Source organism: Protopterus annectens, chromosome 3.part1 (assembly GCF_019279795.1).
Source record: "Protopterus annectens isolate FY-2018-M chromosome 3.part1, PAN1.0, whole genome shotgun sequence".
In the NCBI taxonomy this organism is placed as follows: Eukaryota; Metazoa; Chordata; order Ceratodontiformes; family Protopteridae; genus Protopterus; species Protopterus annectens.
Window position 1 is genome coordinate 669,339,696 of NC_056732.1, and position 20,459 is coordinate 669,360,154.

Sequence of the window (20,459 nt, forward strand, 5' to 3'; positions counted from 1 at the left end):
GAATTTCATAACATAGTTTGGAAGGGGTTTGAATCCTGGAAATGGCAAATGTGTGTGTGGGGGGGTGGAAGTAGGGTGTGTGCAATTACATGTGTGAAAGAACTGACCCTTTTGGCAACCAGTACAACACACCAGCTGCTGCATATTCCAATCTCTACACAGAGATGATGTCAGCACCCTACAAGTACAGCAGAAGAGGGCAAATCTCCCAGTAATGCAAATAGCATGCTCTGCTACTGCATCTTTCACTACTGTCATAGCACAGTTAGTTATGGCTTTGAATTCCACACATGCCACGTGTGTTTTTGGCAACCAGTACAACACACCAGCTGCTGCATATTCCAATCTCTACACAGAGATGATGTCAGCACCCTACAAGTACAGCAGAAGAGGGCAAATCTCCCAGTAATGCAAATAGTATGCTCTGCTACTGCGTCTTTCACTACTGTCATAGCACAGTTAGTTATGGCTTTGAATTCCATACATGCCACGTGTGTTTTTGTCACACAGAATGCCCATGTGTGTGGGTTGTTGTTCACAATAATGCATGACATCGATTAAATCAGTAATGGCAATGGACACAGATGATGTATGTGTGTGCCAAATACACATATGTACCTGTGACCTTCAATAGTTCCCATGTCTGACGCCTGCCACATGTGAATACATGGTATTTGCAAGTGATAACATTATGACTGTGGTCTTCTGTGTGGGTGCTGCATGTGGTATGTGTATATACAGTGTGAGTTGTATATGGTATCATCCTAGCAGCGAGGGATACACATCTGGTCTGGGGCATATAGTCTACATGTTGTTGATGAACAGGTGCTGCATGTTTTCACCTGTTGTGGGAGTGGTAACAAGTTGTTCCATAACAATGCAGTGACTACATGCTAGGAACCTTTCAGCTAGGGTGTTGTAGCTACAGTAATTCATCAGCATTCAGTAATACGTCAGCATTCCTGGTGAGGATATGATGCCAACCAAGGTCAGGGTCATACCAGCCTGTGCCACATGCTCAGAGAGCCCTTCTATGTTCCCTATCATGTAGTCCAGGGAGGTACATCACAGGCAGCCATAGTGGCATGGACAATGACTGAGTCATATGTGTCCATGCCTCTGACTGACCTGTATGCTTGTGTTATGTGGTGGACCATAGTGCCCCACGGGCATATCACTGTGACCTTCACCTTGTCCAGCCTGGTGAGCCTCACTGTACTGGACAATAAAGGTACCTAACACAACTGTAGCAGGTGTGTTGTCTAGCCGTACAGGCTGTGACTGTTTGGCACACAGGATTTGTGTGCTATGTGTTGCACGTGCTGTGTCCCTGCTTAACGTATGCCTGTGTGCCAGCTGCAGAGGTGTCTGCTGCTCAGGCAGGATGCTATTCTGAGGCTCCACGAATGGCCCAGTGTGTTCACGTGTTTGGATTGCTGTCAGTGTAGGTCTACATCAGACTGGTATTGTCGTCACTGTAGTATTTCATGCCACCTGACAGGTTATGCCAGTACTGGGTTCAGAGTGCATAGTCCCCAGTTTGGCTATGTGGTTGCATCTCATACATGTGTTGTACGTCCATGTGTAGGGGAGAGGGTTGACTGTGTACATGTGGCAGCTGTGACATTGCCACATGACCCACATATTCAACAACTGTACCATAGTGGTGACTGAAAAGTGACCTTTGCACATGCTACCATAGTATTGTGATTGCCATGGTGATTAACAGCGCATAGGGCCAATGGGGAACAAGGTACAGAAGGTGAGTATGTGAGGGTGTAGTGCCTGTGATTAGTTAGCACTGGCATATATGACTGCTCACGTGGACAAATGCCAGGTAAGTCATATGCAATGTGTCACAGGCAACGTACAAGTGAACAGGACAAACAGTGACGTTCTGTCAAGTGAGACACGGTCATACATATAGTAAGCAATGCAGATGTCACTAGGAGTCCACAGAAGCTCTGTAACTCTGCATTGCAGGTGGGGTCAGTGTTCCAGGGTAACTGCAAGCAAACATGCATGCAAACAAAGCTGCAGTAAGCAGGGCTGCATGTAGTCCATTGTACAACAAACAAGCTGTACCACTTCCAGTAGGTAACAGTGCAAATATGCAGGCACTATACACATGTACATGGAAATGCACAGGTCAGATAGCTAGGGTCCAGTCTCAGCACACACAAGTGTACAGACCATGTACCATCAGGATGTATAATAACTGGATGGAAACCCAGGTGCTCATACCTGCAGTAATACACATGTCAAATAACAGATACTGAGCCTTCACTCAGTGGTTCCATACTTAGTAGGATGTATGCTACCTGTCCTGCCACCACAGTATCCCTGACATTTATGGGGACTCTCCCTCCTGTGAAAGTTAGTTTTGTGTGTTGGGGCTGTCTAGCATGGTATGAGATGTGAGCTTGCAGTGCTAGGGTGCTCCTGTGTGTCCTGTACCAGTCGTGTAGTACTGCACACATATCAACATCCTCAAACATCTGCTTTGCAGAGTCCAGTGTGGGCAACATGCCACTTGCAATTTACATGTACATCATTGCGTATTACTACATTCATTACCTTATCCCCTGTGCTACCTATGTATGTAGCCTTCTGTTGACATCATTACCACCAGTATGCCAACATGTGCAGATGATACACTATGGTACTTACCATGGGTGTAGACAACAGGACATGACAATCACACACTTACTGCATCAGGCATGCTGTGATATACCCACAATTAATTCAGCACACAGTACTGTTAACAACATGATACTATTACTACACATCTATGTGGTCACCCTGTGCATCAGCAACATGTTAACCTGTACCTGCACAGTTGTTACAGATTGCAGGAGGTGGCACAGTTTCATCATATGCACAGGGTGTGAACTTGGTATGCCTGAGTCAGCCACCGATACCACCGATTGACATGTATGTGTATGTGTGTTGGTGAGGGACAGCAGTACAAGGTGGGGCAATGTTGATGCAGTGTGTGCGTGTATGCGGTAGCCCTAGGTGTTGTCAATTCGCATGTGTGTATGGATGCACACAGTTCCACCTCATGGCTGCCATATACTGGTGTTTGTGGGCAGCCACAGACTGTACCTGCCAGGTCATACAGATCAGTGTCTCTGGCCATGGTACCTGTGCCTTGCAGGGGTGCTACGGACCGTATTTGGTACCAATCCAGACTGGGTACTGTCATCAGAAGCAGGTGTTCATTGACTGGACACAGATCCCTGTCGGGCCTGTCCAGAGCCACGTGCACATGGTCTCCTGGGGCGGTCTGATGACAGCACAGACCCAGCACTGCTGGGGCTGCTGCTGGCACTATGGGGGCGGCCGCGGCCCTGTTGTCGTCCATGACGACTGCCAGCTGCTGCTGTTGCTGGCATACACCCATGTCGATGCCTCAACCGTCCATCATTGCCCTGGCTCATGGACATGTAGTTGTGGAACCAATCTAATATGTCCCCACAACGTCTGTCTATGACATCAGTGAAATTACGGATGGCAGCTGCAATGTCATGCATACTGTCAGTCATGGCTGTGTGACATGCTGTCAGCTCCCTAAGACCCTGTCTGGTGTAACATTCCATACGTGACTGTGCCTGCATGACAGCCCGAAACATAGCTGAGGTTGTAAGACCTCTGTGGGCACGTCTGACAGGGGCAGTACGCCCACAGATGCTCCCACAAGAACCCCTGGACATCTGTCTATGTGGTACCATCTCAGGGCCATGCCCATGGCTGCTGTGTGGGGAAGCATGTGCCACAGATACCACATTACCCTGGTCAATGCCCACTGTATCCTGTCCATCACCTAGGGACATTGATGACAAAGGGTGTATTGGCAGGATGACTGTGCACATTGATGGGGTTGACAGCTGTGTACTGTCAATTGGCTGACCAATGATGGACCCTGGCATACCTTCCTTTGCCATTACACAGATGTCATCATTATCAGTACCCGTGGCACCTGATTCAGGTTCCCTGCTGCATGACACCAGAGCAGCACCAGAACCTGTGGGAGGGAAACAGGAAACACAGTTTACAATGTCTACACAATGTTACCAGTGATGCACACATACACACATGCACAGGTGCACACATGCACACATGCACACATGCACACATGCACAGGTGCACACATGCACATGCACACATGCACATGCACACATGCACACATGCACACGTGCACAGGTGCACACATGCACACATGCACAGGTGCACACATGCACACATGCACAGGTGCACACATGCACACATGCACACATGCACACAGTTGCACACATGCACACTTGCACACAGTTGCACACAGTTGCACACTTGCACACAGTTTCACACTTGCACACTACTCAGTATGCGAGATATCAACACACAGACACAGACACACCTGCATGCATACACAGAGCACTACTAAGTGAGCCTAATATTGCTATTACTATCAAGACTATTAAAGATATTCTTAATACACACTCACCAGCATGGATAGGCTGCATTGCTGTTACACCGGAGGGACCTGCAGAAGTGAGGAAATTAATGTCAGTGGGCACAACTGTGCCATTGTTACTGAGTATGATACAGGTCAGTAGTACAACAGTTGCCTTTCACAGGTCAGCTGCTGATATTGAGAATATGACACTTGCACATTAAATACTATGATGACAGCTACAAACCAAGGACACACCTCACACATGCATTAACTACCAGTGTACACAACAGTCAACTATACATATGGCATATTACCTGCACGCTCGTAATCTTGCTGCTGTGTGGCTCCAGCCTCCATCATAATGCAGGTCTGCTGCTGTTGTTGTTGTTGGCGGGCTGGAGCCACAACACTTATGAGTAGTCCCTCCAGTCTGGTGAGTGGGGGATGTGTAGCCACCTCACCACCTGTGGCAACCTGTTGCCTGTGGATATCCGACGCACGCTGATGGACATTTCTGATTAAATCACTGCAGTGATGTTGTACCTGCTCATATGTCCTATTATGCGTGCCTATGTCATTTACCCGACAGACCAGGTCTTGCCACAGTGCAGCCCTCTCCTGCTGATTCTGGCTGGTGCGGGAAAAGAGTATTGCATAATCCCGCACTAGGCTCTGGTGTATTTCCTCATCCTCAGCTGCAGAGTACGCTGGAATGCGTTGGTGAGCCATGGTCCTGAAAAAGTAAATAACATGATATCAGCAAAATATGTCAGCAGAATTTGGCACACATACTACACATGCTACTCGACTGTTGTGATGCAACATATCTCACATATATAGCATCTGTCTGTCTATTGGTGGATACACACGTAAATGGCCAGGTATCAGTGCTCAGCCAACAACTGTGCAACAGTACCTGGAACACTCCATACGACATACTACCAAACCCCAGCAGTCAGAACACTGATTCAGGTCCAAAGCACCTCCTCACTCTGGCGGTTTGTATCGAGGTACTGTATGGCGTACATCGTCAACTACTGTGTGCTGACCACAAACTAATTGCCCTGGATATACATATCCCACCTCCACCACCAGCACAAACGACTACAGTGAATAACATTTCAAATGCAAACTTTACACTTCATAACACTGACATGGTATCCTTTAAGCCCACTGGGCCAGTGGAAGACACAACCCACAATGCTGACCCCTTCACCAATGATTTTTACGGACATCTCCGAGAATGCATGGATCATGCAATCCCATATAAGACCAAGACACTCTCCACAAAGGGAAAGCATCCTGTCTGGTGGACCCCAGCCATAGACAGATTGTATAACAAAAGATGGAAGCTACTGCAAGAAAGAGCATAATTCCATAAAGGGAAGGCATGTCTGATCAGCACTAGTAAGGAGCTATTTTCTTTCATACAAACATCCATAGGCAACTTTGAGAGGGAAATCAACAGGGACACTACAGATAACCACAAGGCCTTCTTCAGTTATGTTAGCAACCTGGTCAGAAACCCTCCAATATGCTCATAGTTAGTACACAACAACAAATAATTCACTGAACCCACAGATATTGTCAACATTGTGGCAGACAGGTTCAGTGCAAGTTTCCCCCCCTCCCTCTCCCCCAAACTAAGACATACTTATCCCAGCTGACTGTAACCTCCCTGTCATCACAGATGTCCAGGTGAGAGCCGCCCTCAGAAAAGCAGAAAACACAGCATCAATGGGACCTGATGGTATCCCCGGTTGCATGCTACATGAACTCCAAGAGGAGCTAAACACACATATAGAAGTGCTATGTAACACTAGCCTGACTACAGGATATGTACCTGTACACTGGTGTACAGCAGCAGTGGTTCCACTCCACGATGGAGGCAGCTCTACATACCAATACAATACAACACAATACAATACATTACAATACAATACAATACAATATGCTATTGCCCCTGGGACTACAGCAGCATACTGTTCTGCTACCCTGATCATTGTGACACATGTGATGTGATGGTACCTGCTCCTGTCAAACAGTTACACAGGGTGACTCATATGGCATATTACCTATCTGACTAACATTCAGCAGGGGTATGTGTGACATGTACTCATGGGGAGTCTTGCTTCTTAATGCTGTGTGGTTTATTGCAGGGTATGTCTTATCTGTGGGTAGGAACCTGTACCTCCGCCATGTGCTCTCTACTGCAGTGTCACAGACGACACACAGCAGTCATTTAGGTTGTGGATGGTGTGAGGTGTTACTATGGTTGTTGGACATCTGCCATGGGTGTGACTTAAGTATGTAAATCCAGGAGTGGTAACCTCTATGTGGGTAGTATGCGTGTACTCTGTGGTGTTGTCACTCACTGTGCATTGGTAATGTGTTTGAGTGCATTGTCACAGTGTTGTACATATCTGTAGCTGTCATGTGAGGTACATACCGTGGCAGCCATTGTGTGTTGTGGAGGGGTACACTGACCTACATGTCCGTAGCTGACACACCATGTCTGCTGACACATACCATGTGCAGGTATTCCAGGAATAGTGTGCCACTGTGACTATCATTGGGGGGGGGCTATTGTACACATTTATGACCCTGTTCACCCCTGGCACATGCAGTGGTGGGCAGCCAATTACATATCTGGTGGTTACTGGTGTAGGTGATTTGAAATGGGGTATGGTACTCCAGTTTTGACACTGGTGTTCACTCCATGCCTTTGTCACCAGGCACCTGTTGCAATACATCTGTACACATGTGCCTCACTCAGAATATATATACATCTCTCTCTCTCTCTCTCTATATATATATATATATATATATATATTTATATATATATATATTGATATATATATATATATATATATATATATATATATATATATATATATATATATTTATATATATATATATATATATATATATCTATATGTATATATATATATATATAAATATATATATGGCTGTATACATATACACATATATATTTCATGTACATATATTGCTATAGATACGGAGAGGGGGTGTGGCAGAGACGGGTGAGGGTGACAGAGGGGGTGGGACATGGGGTGTGTGCCATCGGCATATACAGTCATATCTGTAGATAGTCAGATCTGTCTGTCTATGTATATGTATCTACATATATCTATATCTGTATGTGTGTATTACATATATATGTTTCTACATATTCTATCTATCTACATTTGTCTATGTATTCCTACATCCCTCTCTATGTATGTATACATATATGCATATTATATATATATATATATATATATATATATATATATATATATATATATACATATATATAGATATATACATACATACATACATATATTGACATACATACGTATCCATATGATAGATAGGTATATCAACATGTTTGTTTACAAAACTGTATACACACACTAACATACTGCTAAACATACATAACTGTGAAACCTACTTTGTACATTGTACTACAACCTACATTGATATGTGCACATAGATGCCCTCACATACATATGTATGTACAGCCTTCACTGATAGTTGCTGTATGTCCCCTGCCCTATGCACATCTTCATATACATATGGATACAGACCAATGACACATATGGAGGGTTCACAGTATGTAGACTTTTAAAGTATTACTTTACATTACCTGTGTTTGTCACAGCTGCTTGCGTTGCCGTTTGGTTTGGTGTCCTGCTGCTCCAGTTGGCAGTTGTCAGCTTTCGAGTGGGTTTTGATGACTGGTTTTGTTTGTGCATGTTTTTTTTTTCTCTCTCTTTCTGTCTCTCCCTACCTCCACAGGGTGCAATGAAAGTATTGCATGTGTGGACTGGGAGTACAGCATGCTTTTGTAGGTATCTGCATATGTCCATGTGATGGCCTCTGCACCAATTGTTAGCCAGCATTTGCTAATTGCATGCAGCCAGTTGTGTACTGATAGGCGTAGCCCTTTCAGCGTTTAAGGGCAGGGACCATGCTGGTATGCTGTGGACACTGTTCTGTGAGTGTAAAGGTTAGTATCTCTCTCATATTTCTGGCTGTGTTGTAGATTAACATTTCTCCATTCATTTCTCCAGTTTCCTGTACTAAGTGTGTATGTACACTGACACCTAAGACTACTACTACTGCTAATGTGGGTGTGTGTGCTTTCCTGTGGGACATGTGGTGTAACTGGTATATAGCAGTGGCTCTTGCACTTTGTTGCTATGGCTTCAATATTTGCCCTTTACATTCACTACTTGTATGCCTGCTTGGTGTCTTGACTGTAGTGTGTTGCTGTGGCTTTCCTAATTTCCATGTACATTCACACCTTGGAATGCTTGCTATATCTGCTAGGGTGTTACTGCATGCAGTGTGGTCTGGCCATGGTGTGGGCCTTGACATCTATTAGGGTATTTGAGTATGCTGCTGAGCAGGCCCCAGAGACTCTCAGGTGCATCTTTTATCTGCCTCATGGAATGGTACATATCAGTGGGGTACACCCATTAAATTGTCTGGTATTCTGCAGTTGTGACTGTGGGATAGCATGAGCATATGTATTACTACACTATTTCTGCCGTGCAAGTGGTGCATATTTTCAGTACTTCATAGTTACCATTGCATGTGTTGTAACACATTTCTGCCTACTGTTTTTACATTTCACAGGGAGTCTGTGGGGCATCCCTGTAACTCAGTCACTGTTGCTATGTCTAGGCTCTTAACTATTCAAATATGGCAGCGTCAGACCTCTCAAGTGTACAGATATTTGCAGGTTGTCCACATTTTGCCTCATATTTTGGTCAATATCTCATAAACAGCTTTTTCTGGCAAATCACTCTGGGCTCAAGTCAGACTATAGTGACAAACATTTCAGTTTCAGACTTCATACCCTTCCAAACATCCAACAAAATGCAGAACCTGTTACTCTCTCAACTGTCTAAGTTTGTTGTAGCATTATTTGGAATGTGTCCCTGTTTTTTGCCCTTTGCTCCACATTTTTTATTACTTAGTCCGGATGTGTTCCTGTAAAAGGTTGTGGGGTATGGGCAGTGATTATCCTGCTGTGAGTATGTGTGTGGCTTGCAAGGTGCTACAGTGACATTATTACCTACTAGCTACCAACTAGCATGGCTGTTTCTGTTCACACACTACTATTCTAGACATCCACTACATTTGACAGTAAATATACATGACATGCTTTGTGTACTACACAGCCTATATTCCCTTTACATTCATTCCTACTATTACATGATATATTTATTGTAGCACAATGTTCTTATATAACAGCCATGGCTTAGTGGTAAGTCATGCAGACTACTGTTTCCAAGGTCCTGGGTTCGGGACTGACAGTGGGATTTTATTTTGCTTTTGAGCAGACTACAGGACTTGTCATTCAGAGTGACTAAGGCACTTTTAAGCAGTTATAACCGGGTTAGCACTGGTTTGCGCAGAGCTCACGCATGCGCACTGGCATTCAGCTCCGCGCACACCCGCTTACAACCGCTTAAAAATGCTTACTCTTGCGCACACCCGCACTATTTTCTTTGAAAGAAATGAAAATGGGGAGACAGGAAAGTGGTGAAAAAGTGGTCACAAAGAGGGTAAGACAGTAGGGAAACAAGCTCGGGTTTTGCAGGAGGGATGTAGATAAGGCCCATAGCTGCCCATTTCTTCATCAGCAACAGCTGTGCATATGTTTGTAATTTGGTGTGACATTTGAAACCTTCCACCCCTGAGAGAGGTGTAAGGACAACAATAATACTTGTTGTACAGCCAATTGTAATTGACAGTTTCCATGTCCAGCAGACATGTGTGTCAAATGGGCAGCTATGTATGGGGCGTAATGTTTTTGTGGGTACAGAGTGCCCTTTTTTTTTTTTTTTTTTTCATGTGAGATTGGTATGTCAGGTACGGGAAGTCGGTATAGCTGGGGAGGTAGGTTGGGTAGGTTAACAGACAAGACAAATAAGATGCATACAGGAGTGGTGTATGACACATGTGGGGGGGTTACACAATTGACGGGGATGGATGTTTGGATATCTAGAGCCCATGAGCCCACAGATGGCAACAGTGGAACTGATATCCCCACCCATGGGCAGTTGCCACTTTGCCTTCACGGCCCAGGACAGGGCTGTGCTGGGGGCTGTGTAGGCCGGGCAGCAGGCACGCCCGTTAGTTGTGCCACCTGTGCCTCAAGCTGGCGTAGGGGCCCAAGAACAGCTTCCCGGATCTCCCTATGCACCACAGTCCGGACACTACGGAGGGTGAGTGGTTGTTCTCCTCCGGCCACACTTGCAGAGGGGGGACGAGCCCCATCCCCTGCAGTGCTTCCACCTGCAGGTGGCACAGGGCCACTGGAGGAGGGTCCAGCCTGGGCACTACTGCCAGGTGCACTCGCCAGCTGAGGAGGGAGAGGTGGGTCCGCTGGAACCCGCCTTCCCTGTCATCTTATGTTTTGCATTATGTCATGACAGTTTGGGTTAGTAACGTACAATACCATTCACAATTAGTTGTAACAGCATGCATTAGTATTCCCATTAATCAAACACCCAGATATTCAAACCATTGAACAGCAAGCATAACACATGCATATTTTGAACAGCAATACACAGTCCAACAACATGCAGGGTTGATTGATGGCAACAGGCCATCAGGTTTGGATGTATGAACAGGGCAGATGCATCAACGTACATGCAAATATGTATGAACCAACAGGACAAATGTCCAGGGGTGTTAATTGTGATTGCACATACCAATTTCACATGGAATGGATTATATGTGGTTATAGGGTAGGGTGAAGAAAATTTAATTAACAACTTCAAATACCAATACATATGCTGTACATTTCTAATAGCTGCAGATATATACACACTACAGTTCTGCCTACAGTTTCCTATGTGATAACTACTTCAAGTTGGTGATAGGAATCTTACTGCTACATCAATATACATTTTCATTTTTATTCATACACATTCATATCTGGCTCTGTTCAGCTACATCATCCTGCTACATTTGCTTTATATAGCTATAGACAACTGTGGATGTTTGGTATTTCAGACAACCATACTATCTGCATATTGCAGACTGAGAGCAACATATCCAGATTTTGGGATACACATTCCAGCTCGTAACATTTTCAACACATTTTACAGTTTGGTTCTGCTTGTCACATTCATTTCATTCTGTACTGACTGCAGTATACTTTATTCAGGAGTTATTACTACTTTATTGGTGGATTCATAACTCTTTCTCACACTCTCTCACTTGTTTTATTTTTACAATTCAGGATGGTACTTAATTCTAGGCTTTATTGACATGTTTTACCTGTAGTTATAACAATCCTTTCCAACAGTCTCACTTCTGTCATGTTTCTGTATTTCAACAGGGATATATTTCACACGTGTTTTACTCAGCTTTTGCAGCTGTACTTTTCAGCCTCCTGCAGGTTATGTACTATTATATTACAGGTGGGACATCTTTATTTCAGACTTTATTTCAGACTTGTTTCATTTTTCTGTTTGGATTACAGACTGCATCACACTTTTGTAATCAAGCAATACTTGCAAACCCTCTTACACTGTTACTTGCATATTTTATTACTTAGTGACTACACTGCACTCTTTTGCTAACTGTCATACTTTTATATTTATTTACAGTTACAGGGAGAGGATTACTGACCTGCCTGGTGGCGCAACCGTGCCAGCCTATCGCCATAGGCTCTACGGTTCGCAGAACGGACACCTGCAGCTGTAATATAAATAAAGTAATATTGGAATACACATCTCCATAATATCAGCTAGGTTAATTTCTTACATAAATAATTACATGTAACTTACTCAGTAGTGGGGCGTTGGGCATTTGCCGGGCCTCCTGGATCCAACGGTTCAGTTAGTCCTGCTTCCGTCTCTTCAGGTCTGCATGGTGGTGACGGACCTGCTCACCAGTCCTTGGTATCCCTGTGGCACTGGTGAGATCATGAGCCAACCGGTCCCACGCCTCAGCCCTATATGCTCCCCACAGGACCTGGCCCTGCATGAGTTGGGCCTCATGATTGTGGACAAGGAGCCAAACCATATATTTGGACTCCTCAACTCCCCACCTCTGTGCTTGAAAGCAACTACCCTCACCTACACCTGACATTCTGGCTGCAAGTTGGTTCTACAATTGGTTACGCTGTGTATTCCTGCCTATGGGGCTTATATATGCCATTTTTCCCTGCACTTATCTGTGATTGGCCATTTTGGAATTGTATCAGCTTCACAAAACCTGCTTTGTCATGCTCCTCTTTCTATTCATTCCTATATATATGCTATTACTGCATCTTTAAGTGCAACTGTCATGGCTTAGTGGTTCAGTACCTTGACTATGGTACATGGTATCCTGGGTTCAAACCTGGCCACTGCTTTTTATATTTTATAACTGTCTACACAGGCTAGGAGGTGTGTCTGTGTAAAGGCAGTTTTGTTACAGCTTGCTCAACGTTGCCCATCGGTTAGCTTGTTGGTGCGGCATGCATCTCCGCGCAAACGGGTTACACTGGTTTACGCGTCATTTGGCTGTCAGCATGCATATTATGCTCAGTTCAGCTACGGGCACACAGTTTCAGCATGTTAAACCACTGCTCACCTACGGGCACTCATTTTACACCTGTTAAACCACTGCTCACCTACGGGCACCCATTTTACACCTGTTAAACCACTGCTCACCTACAGGCAGATGGACTCAACTTGTTAAACTGTAGCTCAGCTACAGGCACATTTGACACTTTTTATTATTTTGTTATCTCACATTTCTTCAAAATAAATGGCCCATTTCATTACATTTTACATAAAATATAATTTTATATGTGTACATATATGTCAGGGACTTGTTTCGTGCTTATTTCACTAAAAATAAAAATTGATGTTGGGGGGGCTCAAACCATGACTGCCTGCTCTTCAGCCGACGTCTCTACCGCTACGTTATTGCTTCTTGGCTTACTTTGCATATGTAGTTCTTAAATGCTTTTCCACTGACTGCTAACTGTGGCTAAGCTACGGGCACGCCTGCGCACTCACGGGCAAACATCTTTACAATTTAAACAAAATATAAAACATGTTCATTTATACATTTTATGTTCATAGTCTGTGGGGGCATGTGTTGTGTTGTGTTTATTCACATTTACACGGACTCTGTTGTGGGGGTTTACTTTTGGGACTTTTACTCTTCTGGGGACGTGTCCATTTGCAGGGCTTGGTCTATGGACACGCCCTCTACTTCCACGGACTGTGCAAGCCTTAGGTGTGATTCAGCATGCCCTCATGCATATGCATGACATGCTGACGTCACACCGTTTAACTGCAGCCTCCATGTAAGCCTTGTAACTCTTACACGGAGGCTTCGTGAATCCTGCCCATAGAATATGCTGGGCTATGGTGAAAAAAATCTTTTACTTTAGTTTTAGGGAATGAATTTTTGATGGGTGCCAAAGCCAGAATTTTTGACCAGTTCCCTAATCTTACAATATATATATATATATATATATATATATATATATATATACTCCATTTATCCATGTTTATATATTTTTATAAGAATATTATTACCCATTGATTTCAGTTGAGTACATTAATTGCCTACTGATTAATATGACTTTAGGAAGTTTGCATAGGTTTCTTCTTTGAACAGTCATGAATCAGTGTTTTTTCTGTTCTGTAATACATTTGAATACCTTTTTATGTAGTTTAGCATTTTATTTATTTATTTATTTATTTAGTTTTGCAGTTTATTTTCTTAGGATTTGGTAATTTTAACATTTATTTTTCTTTTTAAGTTAGTTTTGATAGTTAGAATCAGGTTCATTTTACCAGAATGCAGTTTTTGGAATGGCTTGGTTCAGTCAGTGTTTGGTTTTATTTTTAAATATTTATCATTCCAATGTGTGTAGTTATAACTGTGAGGTTTATGTATGTATTTTTGTGTTAACTGTATGAAATTTATTTTCTTTTCCTTGTATTATTATGAATGGGGCTGAGTTACTGTAAGAGGCAGAGAGAAGAACATATCTGTAGTATATTTGAAATAAATATTTTTAACACATCCTTTATCACTGACCTTTGTTAGGAGAGAGACTGATAAAAGGGGAATTCTGTGTCTGGGTGTTTGTTAAAACTGGTGTGGGGTGAGATTCTAATGAGAGTTAGATTGCTCATGTCTGTCTGGGAGAGGGTTAGAGATGATTGGCTGGTATAACGGCATGCTGGGCTCAGAACAACAACTGGCCTGGACATTTGGGTGGGTTTGGTCAAGCATTGTTTCCTTCGGAGCAGTAGCAGTGTGATTTCTAGACTATAAATTTCAATAAGCATTTGTATAGAAGAAATTCCAAATTCAGCCCAACAAAAAGATGAAGCAATAAAGCTCTGAGAGGACAATATCTGACCAAAAGTTATAATGCACCGACACCATAAACTCTCACAAAAATACATTTTCGTTTAACATATACTTCATCAGATGCAGGCTTAAGTTAAACTACTTATATATATACTAATTCTCTTACATATCAACCAATGAAAAGTGAACCAATTAATGAATTAATTGTTACAACCTAAGCTAAAAAACATATGTATACATGACATTTGGGAGCCAAACTACTAACCCATTTGTCTAGAAGTGCCAGCACATATGTGGGTAGGACCACCATCACAAAGTGTCATTGACCACTGTGTGAGTGGCTGCAGTAGTTCTCAGATCTCTTTCCTCCCGCACCTTTTACTTTGCTACATCAAGATGGGTGTTCAACAACCTTCACCAGCAAAGGCACATAACTGGACCAGAGATTAATGCAGGGCAAGATTAGTTTAGACCTACAGAGAAGAACTGCCAAAGAAAGAAGAATTTGACTGTATATTATCATAGTTGTTCTATAACATTTGGTACACATGCCCTGGGATTCAGATAGCATTTTCCACATTGTGGTCAGGAACTGTGCATGACAAGTGGTCATGTGCAGAGTAAAGGTGATTCAGAGATGCACTGAGTTCATGCAGGGAAAGCCAAGAAATGTTCTGACCCACATAGTATGCTAATGATGGTATAATGACATGATAATGAACAACATTAATCTCTTTTGCAACTACTGAGTCCCTATTTTAATAAACAATATGGCAGAGTTATTCAGTAATGTATATATTATGTGGCTGCATATGCTAGCTGCAGAGCTATTAACCACAGTAAAATCACGGAGCTACAGAAGGTGAATTGTGGAATGATGTATGGGGTAGCTACAACATTAACAAGCTTGTATATGCAACAGGCTGCATTCTCAGTATTCCCTGTCAGTAATTATGGTGTTGAGTGTCATCAATTGGTGCCTAACATTTTATGCCATTCGTGACACTGAAATTGTGGACTGCTATCATGTGGATAGAATCACTTTGCAGGCGCTGATCAAGATATGCTGACCTCATTTGCAGGCAAGTGGGATTCTTGAAGTACTTATCCCTGTAGACACCATGGTATGTGTGGCTTTGAGAATACTAACTACAGGGACCTATCAGCAATCAATAGGCGACAACTGTAGGAATATTTCAGGCATCTGTTTCAAGGATACATCACCACTTCCTCATGCCAGGCTAAAGAATGTGGATGAGAATCTGTGGTTTCCTCATGCTACAGAGGAGAGAAGAAAAGATATTCTGTGCAGATGATATAGCCCATTTCCTTGAGGTATTGGAGGCAATAGGCTACAACAACATTGAAACAAAAAGGCCCAGCCTGGTGAGCTGGGTAGAAGGTATGTTACCATTCCATCAACTGCGAGGTGGTTTGTAATGTACAGGATATAATCTACAATGTGTCTGCAGTACCCATGACTGCCACGTAGACTGCCACATATACCACTTGTGCAGCCTGTATCAATGGCTTGTGTAGGCCAATGCTGGATTCATCCTGGAACAATAGAACACTCATCAAAAATCCACATACCATGGCAGATGGTGGCTACAGCAATACCCTATCACAAAGTTGGGTTATCATTAAGTGTTTATTAGCCACTGGTACACTGAGGTCCCTTATCTTCCCTGTGCTTAGTAGACCTGGTTAAAATTGATGATGACTGCAGTACAGGGAGAGATGTCCCTTCCTGAGTAGACCTGTCTGTGACTTCTTGTTTTCCTGTGTTTCTGAGATGGGTTCCACAGGCTCAGAGGTTTTGTCCACTGACTGGGTTGGTTACCTGGATTCCACATTTCTTGCATCCAGCACTGGCTTAGGATACCTGAGATAGCTGTGCTTAGTGAAAGCTAGACATAAAACCAATCCATTCATACATACAAAACCCCATTTTACCATTTTTGAACAAGGGGTCGATGTGTCACTTCAACAGTGGCAACATGCCAAAAATGAATTAAAGATTGCTACACTGAATTACTACATTCAATATTGGTTGACTGATAGGATACAGCATGAAAGTGGACATGGATGATATGATGGTAAGAAGGAGGCTGGACATCCTGTATATGCAGGAGATAAGGTGTAAGGGCAGTGCACCAAAGCCACTGGGCTTTGGATCCAGAGTCTATTACTCATGGTAAGGACAGATTAGAAATGGTACAGGAATTGTGGTGTGAAAGAGTGTTTTGAAGGCAATGAGGGATGTCGTAAGAATGAGTGCCAGATTCATAGCAATCAGACTGCAGTGAAAAGATAGAGCAATATTTATCACCTCAGCCTATGTTCCACAGCAGGTTTGTGATATTAAGGAATAGAGTGCCTTTGGGCAGCAGCTGCAAGCATATCTCTCAATTGTCCAGATTTTTGCCCCATATTTTTCCTCTGTTCCTCATAAAATTTGTGATTTTCTGGCAAATTACAGGGATGATCTGAGGACTGAAGTCACTAAATAATGATATACATTTATGTTTTAGACTTCATATTGTTCAGAAAAATGCACAATAAGACAAATCATGTTATTCTAGCAACTTTTAAGTTTATAAATCTGTCCCTATTTTTGGACCTTTATTCCCCCATTCTTTCAGGCTTTGTCCTGATTTTTGCACTAAGAGGTTGAGAGGTATAGCTGCAGGACCTGATAGATAAAGAGGAACAAAATTATTTGGTGTTGATAAAGGAGGATCTGAATACTCATATAAAGACAGACAGAATAAGATATGTGGACGGACTGGTTCTGCATGAGTGGAGCAATAGGAATAAAGAAGAAGACGCTATTCTAGACTCCTGTCTGGCAAATAGCTAGATTGCAAAACACATAGTTCACCAAGAGGTACAGTCAGAAGATCACATACGAGAGTGATCAGCATGCAACTCAGACAGACTTTCTCTTAGTAAGGAAAGGGCACTGGGGTAAAATCAAAAATTGCAAAGTCAACTCCAGTGAAACTGTTGTTCCCCAACATAAATTACTGGTTGACATAATCAGCTGCAAGCAGTGGTTAGAGAAGGCTCTAAGGTAAACAGACACCAGTCTGAAGGCCTGGAATTTGAGTTGAGCCAAAGCACGGGAGTTCAAGGAAATCCTCGGACCTCTAGCACTGCAGGAAGATGAGGAAGTGAAGCTGAAGAAGAAGTACAATAGCAGATTCTTAAAACAGCATGTCTGAAAACTATAGAAAAGAGATGTGGCTGAGCCAAGTATGGAAATAAGTTGCATAAGGACATCTCGTGGCAGAATGTCGAAGTCCGAGAAGTTAAAAAAAGAAAGTAGGAAGGAGTGCAGGAAAAAATGGTAGTTAGAAAAGATGGACCAGGCTAAGAATGAATACTGGTTAACTAGCAAAAACGTTAAGAGCGCAATCACAATGGCAAAGAACAAGGTACCAGAGAAACTCTTCATCTTCTGGAAAGTGACTAGTAGACGGCATAAAGCAACTCTATCAGTTTGCAAGGCAAAGACAGAAAGATAAAGAAGATGGTCATTAGACACCATTTGTAAGGGATGCCAACTACAATCTGTTCACCAGGCAAGAGAACATCAAAACCAGATAGCAGGGATACGTCCAGCAGCTTCTGAATGAGAAAGGCCCCACAGAAGCTGTACTGGCCCAGACACAGCCTACGGTGAAGGAGGAAGAAGAACCCACCCTAAACGTTCAGCACTAAGGAAAATTAAGTTAAGGAAAGCAGCAGCTCAGATGAAGTAACAGCAGCTATCATCCAGATGTTGGGTGATTTAAGGAGAAATGGCTCCTGGTGGTACTCACAGCAGTATGGAGAGAAAGACATGGCTCAAATGACAGGAGCATAAGCATTCCAGTGCTGGTGTTGAAGAACAATGAGGGCATTCAAAGCCATGGGCAGTAATGAGGTATTAAATTCCTGTCTCACTACATGGAAGTGCAGGAGAGGGCACTTGATCAATGAATATACAGAGGAGTAGAAAATCAGATGAGGGATGAACAATTCAGATCAAGCTGCAGCACAACAGATGGGGTGTAGAGCAGTGAGACAGATAATGGAGGAGAAGATGGAAATGAGAAAAGAGTCCAAATGACCTTTCCTAGACTATCAGAAAGCATTTAATAATGCCCCAAGAAAGATAATTTGGGCCATCCTGTGATGCTTTGAAGTCCCTGAAATGTTGCTAGAATTGATGCAGGCTATGTACACGGGCCTAGTGACAAAGTGCAAACAATGTTTGGACTTAGAAGGGTTCCCACTGGGTGTGGTGTATATCAGTGTTCAGCTCTGAGCCCACTGCTGTTCATACTGGTGATGGACTACTCTAATGAACTGTCACAAAGCTGCCATATACAGATGATCTTGCACTACAAACAGATTCTGAACATGAATTTCAGTAAATGATATAAACTTGATGCAAACCTGAAGGCACATGGGTTGAAATAAAGTATAGACAATACAGTGGTCATGATAACTCTTTCTGCTTTTCCCAGTTAGGGGTCACCACAGTGAAACTCTGGTCTGCTAATGATTGGCAGTGGATTTTTACAGTGCCAGCCTGACACCCAACCTTCAAAGAAGGCACACCAGTTCATGCACGCACCTACCTGCATGTCTTTAAATGTCACTCGATTGTGGGGAGGACATGCAGACTCCACACAGAAGGTGCTCCAGCCAAAAATCGAATTGGAAAACCTCTTGCTGTGAGGCGACAATGCTAACCGCTGCACCACCGCGACTGTACAGTGGTCATGACACCAAACGGGAAATCAGAAGAAGCTGAAATCTGAGATAGAAGGAGAAGTAGTGGGACAGATTCAGTGGCCGATCCAGAACACATGTTGATGGAGGACCTACTGCTGAACAAACACGAATGTCAGTAGTCATTGTACATAGTCCCACTTTCTGGTGCACTTGTATAGCATTTTCTTTTCTCTGCATATTTATATATGTACGTATAAAGCTATGATCATAGAACTGCAGAAAAAAAAATTCATACAGGCACTAATGGCATTAAAGAAACACATAATACTATTTAGGTATTATGTTTAGCTTATGGTGACAAGTTTTTTCATATGTTACCTCCCCAAACCATGTTTCCCTATCATGGCATCATATTCACCATATGGATTACTTATTTTGTCACATTTTGTGTTATGTTGCAGCTTTTTTGTCCAACTCTTTGGCACACCCTAAATGGTTTAGACATCATTAAAACAACTGAATTAAGTCAGGTTCTGGGGTTCAAGATGCTGTCAGGTGCAATTTAGAGTTTCTTCCCAAAACTTTGATCCAATGACGTCCTGAACAGCCATCATAACTAACGGAATAAGTAAGACATTTTCTTTCAAGAAAGGAAGAAAGAAATAAGTTGGTGTTCAATTGTGATAAAATACATTTCCCATTAAACTGAACAGGAAAATTATTACAATGATGCATAAATCATATCCAGGAATAGTGCCACCCTTCCTGCACCCCTATAAAAAAGCCAGTCATCTTCTTTGTACTTATCTGAGTTTAGAATTGGATGAAAGTAAAAGAACAAATGGCTACAGTCAGATATTTTAAGTTGTTTCTGCCATACATGCAATCACATACATACAACATGCCTCATCAACCCTTTCCGTCTGAAAGGAAGGCAATTTCT